This window comes from Mus pahari, chromosome X (assembly GCF_900095145.1).
Source record: "Mus pahari chromosome X, PAHARI_EIJ_v1.1, whole genome shotgun sequence".
Lineage (NCBI taxonomy): Eukaryota > Metazoa > Chordata > Mammalia > Rodentia > Muridae > Mus > Mus pahari.
In genome coordinates, this window is record NC_034613.1 from 91,123,514 (window position 1) to 91,132,814 (window position 9,301).

Below are 9,301 nucleotides of genomic sequence, written 5' to 3' on the forward strand. Positions count from 1 at the left end.
AAGGTGAGTGCCACAAAGTTATGGTGACCATATTTCCTTAAACAAAAATTTGACACTGGTTCCTGTTAAAAAAAAAGAAAAAAACACTTGGTGATGCCCTCGCTGGTTGAACGAGCAATTTAGGAGATATAACTGAAACAATGAAAATTGTGTTTCCCAAGACACTTCAATTGTTCCCCAGGAACAATAGGACAAAATACTTATAGTGGGAAATACACAGAGTAGAATGCCAATAACATTTTCTACTTTGTAGTTTTGTACTTTAAATGTTTTTTCTTTTAGTCTTTTCATACTCTATAACTTCCAGTCTTCTCATTTGCTCCTTCCTTAGACAACTTGAGGGTCCAAAAATACTGAAGGTCAGTGTACCTCAAAGATAAACTGAACTTTTTCTTTGTTTTTTTTCCTTTGTTTTTAAGACAGTATCTCATATATCCCAGGATGTCCCCAAACTTAAAATGTGGCTGATGATGACCTTGAACCTCTGATTCTCTTGCCATTACCACTTAAGATCTGGGATTAGAGACAAGCATATTACCACCATGCCTTGTTTCTATAGCACTGGGGTTTGGACCTAGAGCTTTGTGCAATTTAGGTAAGCAGTCTAGCAACTGGGTCACATTCCCAGTCTCAATTCTTGATTATTATTATTATTATTATTATTATTATTATTATTATTATTATTATGAGATAAGGTCTCACTATGTATTCCGGACTGGCCTGAAACTCACTATATAGACTAGCCTCAACTGACACCTGCCTTTGCCTACTGAGTGTTGCGATTAAGGGTGTGAACCACCACATCTGGCCTCCAACCCATTTTTTAAAGATATAAAGAAACTGAGATTCAAAACCTAGAAATGGCTTACCCAAGGTCATACATGAAGTCAACGGCAGATCTAGGACTAGGATCTGGGGATCTTATCTTGACCTTAACAAACATCCCACCTCCAAACAACAAGCCTCCATTTGGGAAGCAGCTTTTCTTCCCCTTAATTACGCATCTCATCCCTATTCTTTGCTCTGGAGACCCTTGGAGGCCCAGGCCCACCCATCAATAGAGCACAGTACTAAAGAGAAAAGTCAAACTAGCCATGGTCTCACATCCCCTTGATACGCAGCAGCCCTTGGCCCACATCCTTCAACATATTTCTCTTGTCTCAGCCAGGACAACCACATCTCTGCTGCAGCAAGGATCTTCCTTAGGACATCAAGGAAAATAGGTAGAACTTGAGCACCTATTATTCCCAGATGATGAAAGGTAAGACCTTTGAACATATGTGTTTTGGACTGTCAGCACTTTCCATAGATTTCTGGACTTTTTTTTTTTTTATGAAAACCAAACATCTTCCTCAGGAACAAATATTCACTGCTGAGAGAAAAGTCACTGCTGCTTGTATCTCAATCCTTGAGTTTACTAAACTCTTCCCTATGTTGAAGTAGCAAAGTTGTATTATTACCTGTGTATGCTCCAAAAAGGTAATTGCACAAACCCAACACAAGAGAGCTAGAAAACAGGACTTAATACTGTACATGGCAAAAGGCTGTCCTGGTCCTTATCCCTTCTATGAGGCTGTCATAAATGGAATTCCTCATGTGGGACTTCTCTATGAGAAACAAGCTTCTATAGTGCCATTAGCTACATGAGACATTTTAGAAGGTTCCCCGTGAGCCCAAGCACTCGGCATGTATGGAAGAAGGGCCTGTGGATAGAGTTGTCTTTCTAGCCCCAAGGACTACTATGTGGTCAACAACTACACTCTAAAGAAACAAATATGGAAGTCAACTGAAGTAGACAGAATAACAGGAGATTATAATGGAGAGGGAGGGCAGCACCATAATATGAAGGGTTTCATATGAAGCTTGTGGAATTTACACTTTTGTCACAGAACAAAACACTTTCAACATCAGGGTAGATCTTTATGGCAAGTGAAAACTCTGAATTCAGTGCCTATACAAGAAGTTCTGAGTATTTTTTTTTTTAACAGTTAAGGAACTCATAATTCCCAGGCAATCACTTCAATGTGTCGCAAGCAATTTCATTGACGTATTGCATATACCTTGGGCCTGAGACCAAGTGTAAGAAATTTCATCCCATCAGAAAAATCATTGAGGAAGCTTAAGGTAATGGAAACTGGTGCTTTGGATTAAACCTGTCTCTTTCCATCTCTGTTTTTGGTGCCTAGACAATGGCTGTGAAGGGGGAAAACACTAGAAAGCATATAGCTTGCATACTTTGGAATTAATGAGGGAAGAAATATCAAATGGAGAGAATGAGGAGATATGATCTAGTCTGTAACCCAGTTCCAAACTGAGATCTAAAGAGGATCACAAATAAAGCCTTCAAACAATGATGCTTCACAGGTCAGAGTGCTCCATTACCACCACCTAAACTTAGAATACACTCTTTGGGTGGAAATCTTGGACTGTCTCTAGTGCTCTGTAGTGTATTATCAAGACAGTGTTTGTCAGTCCTTAGCCATACTGTTGGAAATCAAATACTGAAAGTTAAAGAGAAATAAGTGCCAGTATCATTGTTTTAAATGGCTCAACCGAGGAAAGGAAGAATGAAAATAGCAAACACAAATAACTTTACCATTTTTGAAGATCATTTGCTTCTAAGTAATGTTCCCAATATTAAGTAATAGATTAGTCTCCTTGGTCTACCACAACAAGATATAGACTGTGTGCTGTAAAGAAGATATTCGTTGTCTCACAGTTGTAGGGGCTGAAAACCCAAACTCAGCGTATCAGGATTGGTTTCTGGTGAGGCTTCTTTTTCTGGCTTGTGGATAACCATCGTCTTCTCACTCTGTCCTCAAATGGACTTTACTCTGTATTCATGCAGAGAGAGGAGGGGATGAGAAAGAGGGATAGAGAGGAGAGGGGAGGGAGAGAGGGAAAGGGAAAGAGGGAGAGAGAGATCTGATGTCTCTTCTCTTCTTATAAAGATTGCAGTTCTAGTAAATTAGAGTCCCACTAATATGATCTCATTTTACCTTAGTTACCTTCCTAAAACCTCTATTTCCAAATACAGTCACATCAAGGTTAGAGCATCAAACTATCAGTTTGGAGGAGGGCACAATCCAATCCATAGCAGTTTTGTCAAATGTACCTTTTTGGAGACAAGGTAACATGTAGCCTTGAAATTCTGACCTCCTCCCTCCACCTTCTGAGTACTTGGATCATAGGTGTGTACCTCCAGCTTATTACCTGAACTTTACCAATAAGGACTGAAGCTGAAATAGGTTTAGTGATTTGCAGATAGCCATAAGTAACTGAGGTCAAGACCAGAACTGAACACTGTTAAGTAATGGTCCTGCATTCTTTCTGGTATGCCTAATACTGTCTTATGGAAAGAATTAGGATACATCTTTCTGATTTTGTTTTCTATCTTAGGTAGGCTGTACAGAATTGGTATAGGTTCTTCTATGAGGTATTTTGGTAAAATTCACTGGCAAGTTCACTTTGTTTTAATACCTTTTGGAAGATAATTATCAAATTAATTTTCTGATTAGATAGAAGCCTATAAAAAATCAATTCCCTTTGAGTTTTGAAACATTGTCTTTTTGAATTAAAATTTTAGTTAAGCTAGATATTAATGGGTTTGGTAGATTGTCTTTTGGGGAGTGGTCCATTTCATCGAGGTTATCCTATTTGTGGTTATAGTATTTTCTTACTACCATGAAACCCATAGCTTGGCCCCTTTATTAATTTCAGATTTCAGTCATTTGTGTCTTTTCTTTCATATTTTTATGTGAACTCTCTATGAGTATATATTAATTGCACAAAGTAATATTCATTATAACATCTTTATACATGTCAATAATATAATTGGATCCTTCCTATTCATCCCCTGCTGTCTCCTCATTTCCAACCATCCCCCATCTCCTGCTGTCCTCCTTCTCTTCTCAAGTAGTTCCCTTTCTACTTTCTGTCTTTGTTTTAAAATCTACACGTTGTATCTCAGAGAAAATGTGATATTGTCTTTATAAACTTGGATTATTATACTTAATATGATGATTGCCAGTTCTATCCATTTTCCTGAAAATGATGTGGTTTCATTATTCTTTGTTGCTGGATAATATTCCATTGTATAGATGTACCATTTTTCTTTGTTATCTGACCTGATTGGATGATTATCAATTTTATTACTCTTTTCCAGGAAATACTATTCAATTTCATTTATTTTTATACATTTATTTCCAGTTTTTATCTCATTCATTTTTCTAATTTTTATTATCTATATATTTTTATTTCTTTGGGTATCATTTACTCTTCAAAATAGTCTCCTATGGAGGAAACTTAAACTATAGATTTTAAAACTTTCTTTTATAATATTTAGTATTTAGTACTATAAATTTGCCTATGAATTCAGCATTGGCAGAATCCCACAAGGCCTGATATAAGTTACAATTTCATCTAGTGAAAAGTATTTTAATTTTCTCTGAAAACCTATTTGGCCTACATGTTATTTAGAATTGTTTTCTTTATGGTCCAAGTATTTGTGGGTATTTTTAAAGTATCATTTTGTTGTTCATTTCTATTTTAATTATATTACTGTCTGTGAGCATATATTGTATGGTTTCTTTTCTTTAAAACGTAATATATTTCCTTTTAAATCCTGAAAGTGAACCATATGGTATTCTTTGAGATCTATAAAAGGAAATATTTTCTGTTGTTGATGTACTATAAGATGTCAGCTAGATCTAGTTGATTGGTGGTCTTGTTTATTTCTACTATATTCTTGCTGATTTTTTGCCTACCGTATCTGTCAAGAACTAATAAACTTTAGGAAAATCTTGAAATACAATAACAGAATTGCCTACTTTTGAATCTTGTTTCTTTTTAACTACAATAACAATCTCATTTTTAAAGATTTACTTTTACTATTTTTAATTATATATATTTGTGTGGATATGTGCACACAAGTACAGAAGCCCAGAGAGGTTGATTACTCCTAGAAGTGCAGTTACAGGTAGTTATAAGCTGACTAATGTTCGAGTGAGGAACTAAATATGGGCCTTATCCAAGTGTAGCACATGTATCTTAACCACTGAGCATCTCTCTAGTTCCAGCTGACTTTTAATTGGGAGTACTTAGATCTATTGATGTTGAAACCACCACTGGTAAAGTTGGATTAGTGTCTACCATATTTCCTACTATTTCTCTATTTTATGTGTTTCCTTGCATAGTCGCTTCTCCATTTTAGACTCCATTTAGTCTTCTACTCCATTTCTGCCTTCAGTATATCATTTATGATTTTATTTCATTTTTTTCTTGCTATGTAAGCTATACTTTTTCCTTACTGCTGGAGATAAAGCCATGGGTTTACACTAGATAAATCACAGCCTTATATTTTAGTGTTTGCTGTTGATGTTATAACATATATTCCCAACTGATCAGACTCCTTTTCAATTAACACTGCACCACTTCACAAGTATTACAAACATCTTATAACAAGATTCCAAAATTATTCCTCTCATTCCTTATAATACTGATGTCATTCATTTTCCCTATCTATAAAATAATCACCAATTATAATATTGCTGTTAAACTAGGAGAAAAAATGAGAATAAGAATGAAATTTTGGGTTTTTTAAGTGTATGGGGGAAGAATAAATAAGAAACATATATTTGAGAAAATAAAAAAATGAAAAATTTTACCTCTATATACTCACCCTGTAATATTCTTCCTTTCTTCGCAGAGATCCACAGTTCTTATCTACATTATTTTGTCTATTTCTGAAGAACGTTATTAAACACCTCTTATAAGAAAGGTCTACTGGTGATAAATTACCCCTAGATTTCTCTAGATACTTCTCAATTGTCTCTTGTTGCTGCTTAGAATTCTTGGTGATGCAGTGGGAAGTATGCTGCAGTCCTATAACATGGTTTCAATCTTTTCATAAGCCTGTGTCCCCTTCATAAATGCTCCTCGGGTTGATTTCCCCCACCCCTATGTTTAGATGATACAGGAAGGATAAAGGGGATTGGAGTTGAGTATTTATCTTTCCCAAAGTCAGCTGGGCACTCATAAACCTCACTCAGTCAGGCTCCAACTGAAGAGTTTCCCTGAACTATAGGCATTTAGTAGAATGCTCTGAGTATATTTACAAATGGTAACTCTTGCTCACTCCTTGAGAAAAAAGGGGGGATTTATTTTTCCTATCTTGACTGAATAACCTCGAACAGATCCTGTGGATAAAACTCATACAAATAAAATTGTCTCTGTTGGAGTTTTTAATTCTCACGCTTGTCTACTCTGAGCCTCTAGCAATTCATCAACTCAAGTTTGTTTTCCTATCCCACAACTGACTCTAATGGTCATGTTTCCCTGCTAGATTTCTGTTCTTAGGAGCCAAGGTTGTCTGTATCTGCCCATCTGTCCAACTAACGGAATTCACTTTCTCTGGGACTTCAGTTCTCTGGTACACGTAAGAAGAATTGATTTTTTATTTTATTTTTCTGGTTATGAGGATGAGAATGGTGACCTACAAGCTCATTCTATTTGAGAACAAATGTCAGACATCACTCTTACCTTTTTGTCTACATACAATTATTTCCCCTTGTAGATTCTCTTCCTTGTCATTGGAATCTTTAGCCTTAGGAAATCTTCAAGCCTCTCCAGCTTTTTTTCAAGCTCCCTTACAAATATGTCTCCCTTTCATGTCAGATCAAAACTGTCCATGCGTCTCATAAATGTGTACCTGTTGATAGAAGCCAGTTAAAGCATTCGTGCTAATCTATTAATGTGGCTTTGTTTTAAGCCCAAATAATTAGCTCTGTCCATGTATACATTTTAAAACTCCATTCAATTTTTGTGTTCACTATAGAATTTGGCACATAGTAGGTATTCCACACATGGGAAATTTCTTTAAAAGGATTTTTATAATGAGTGGGGTAAATGTTATTATGCGTATGATCAATTCCATGTGTTTGGAAAGAGCATCATGTTTTGGAACGACCAAGAAAGGCTTCATGATGGAAGCTGAAACTGAATATTACCCTGAAGAATGGATGGGATTTACGTTGAATCAGAGGAGAATGAAATGGCATTCCAAGTTTTGGGCACAGCATGAGCAAAGCTGCAGAAACAGAATAAGACAATGTTCTTTCTACTGTTAAAAATGACAGTTGTAACTGGGACAGCTTCATGACTTGAGATCTTTGAAGACACTGACAAACTATAGAACTGATTAAATATGGTTATGGAAGGAGTACACTCAGCTTGGAAGATACAAAGTCAATAATGAACAACGACTAAGGTTTCACACAGTTGAGCAATGTTTCTCTGCCAGTACTCAGTACTAGGTTCTAATTTTAAATCCAGGTTTTCACTTGGAGTACTACATGTCCTAAGAAAATCAAAATATGGATTACTGGGCTCCTAGTACATTAACTATGGAAATTAAATGTAGAATGATCCTGATTGCTGTTTATTAAAAGTGAACATAGTCTGGGGCAAAATATTCATAGTACATATTCTCCCAACCTGCTTTATCCTAAAGTGCAAACATGAGAAGCATTCAAGAAACATTGTCTATGAGTATAAAGTAATATCTTTTTAAAAGAAGATTTCTTATAAGATCTTGAATCATTCTTTCAGCCCAGATAAAGGCATATGTGTGAGAGAATTTGCTAACTGAAGTCCAAACTGAGAGCAAGAAACTTTTATAATATTATCCAGTGTGGATCCTGGACATATATTCACGTCTATCTAACTCTCAAAGACCATATTATTTAAATGAAACTATGCTTTATGAAAGAAAGAAAGAAAGAAAGAAAGAAAGAAAGAAAGAAAGAAAGAAAGAAAGAAAGAAAGAAAGAAAGAAAGAAAGAAAGAGAGAGACTTGTGTCCCTAGATCACTATCAGGAAAGGAAGTTACAGTTATAATTCAAACATGGGATTAAGAAGGTAGATAGACGATACTATTAAAAAGTTCTATCAACTCTGAGAATCTGTCATCTAATATAAATATCTTAAGAACATACTTTATTGTCATATAGAGTAGATTTGTAAACAAGTGTACACTTATGTACACGCTAAACAACAGGACTTTTTTTTTTTTTTTTTTTTTTTTGCTTCCTAACAAAATTCCCCACTACATATCCTTCCTTTGAAATTTCATTTCAGCCTCTCAATGTTCTGGAATTTTCTGAGCTGCAAATGTCAGCTCTTACAGGCTTCCTAGTTTGAAATAAATTACTGGGTCTTATGCTTGGAAATGTGGGTCCTGCAAAAACCTCTAGACAAACCTCAAGTTGTCATAGATTCTCCACTGTAAAATGACTATTTGGTAAGTACTCTAAAATATATGAAATGGTTGTACCTATCACTGTAGCAATTTTGCAAACCCCTAGGAAAAACAACAAAATCAACCAACCAGACCCCCCCCCCCCAGAGCTCCCAGAGACTAAACCACCAACCAAAGAGTAGACATGGAGGGACCCATGGCTCCAGCTGCATATGTAGCAGAGGATGGCCTTGTCAGGCATCAATGGGAGGAGAGACCCTTGGTCCTGTGAAGACTCAATGACCCAGTGTAGGGGAATGCCAGGGCGGGGAGGCAAGATTAGGTGGGTGGGGGAGCACCCTCATAGAAGCAGGGGGTGGGGGATAAGATAGGGGGTTTCCAGAGGGAAAACCTGGAAAGGGAAAAGCATTTGAAATGTAAATAAAGAAAATATCCAATAAAAGAAAAGAAAAAAAAGAAAAGAAATACCATGAAGGAAATTGGGTCATGTACTTTCAAATCAAATAAAAAATATCAATGCTTTCTTTGAGTTGGGAAATGATTCAAATCTTACAATGTTGCTTTTGCTTAATATTCTTAGTAGTTTCAATTTAGGACTTAAAAATGGCTATTTACAATGCATGGCAAAAACTGTGCTGTGATTGTAAAAGTAACTTTGGTGATGCACACTCTGAGACTGTCCACTCATGCCAGCTCCCAGACATCTTGCCATTTCAGAGCTACAGCAATCAAATAAAGTCCAATGAAATGGGTCTTCTGCTTCAGACAGCTGGGCCGAGATGAAGACAGCTTGAATGAGGCCTGAACTGCTGTCAAAAACAACACCTTGCTTCATCTTCCTCCACTCCCACCCTCTGAGTTTAGGGTCAGTCACCTGGAACTGGAATGACTTCCAGAAACAAATTTTGCTCAGACAGAAAGATGGGATTTAGGAATAGTTTGTAAAATGGCAACAAGATTTTGTTATTTGCTTAGTATAGCCTAACTTTAACATTCCTGTTAAACTTCTTCAGAATTCCTTTACTTTCTATTGAGTTATAGAAA

At 36.2% G+C, this 9,301-nt stretch overlaps 1 long non-coding RNA gene across 2 annotated transcripts in view; it reads right to left on the reverse strand.

Moving 5' to 3' along the window:
* Positions 1-769: 769 nt before the first annotated feature.
* Positions 770-9,301, reverse strand: part of LOC110314562 — a 44,374-nt gene continuing 35,842 nt past the window's right edge. For both annotated transcript variants that reach the window (XR_003843029.1, XR_003843028.1), the window contains 2 exons: positions 6,541-6,709; positions 770-2,834 (listed from right to left, as the gene is read on the reverse strand). This is a non-coding gene — a long non-coding RNA (uncharacterized LOC110314562). The remainder of the gene's footprint in view (positions 2,835-6,540; positions 6,710-9,301) is intronic.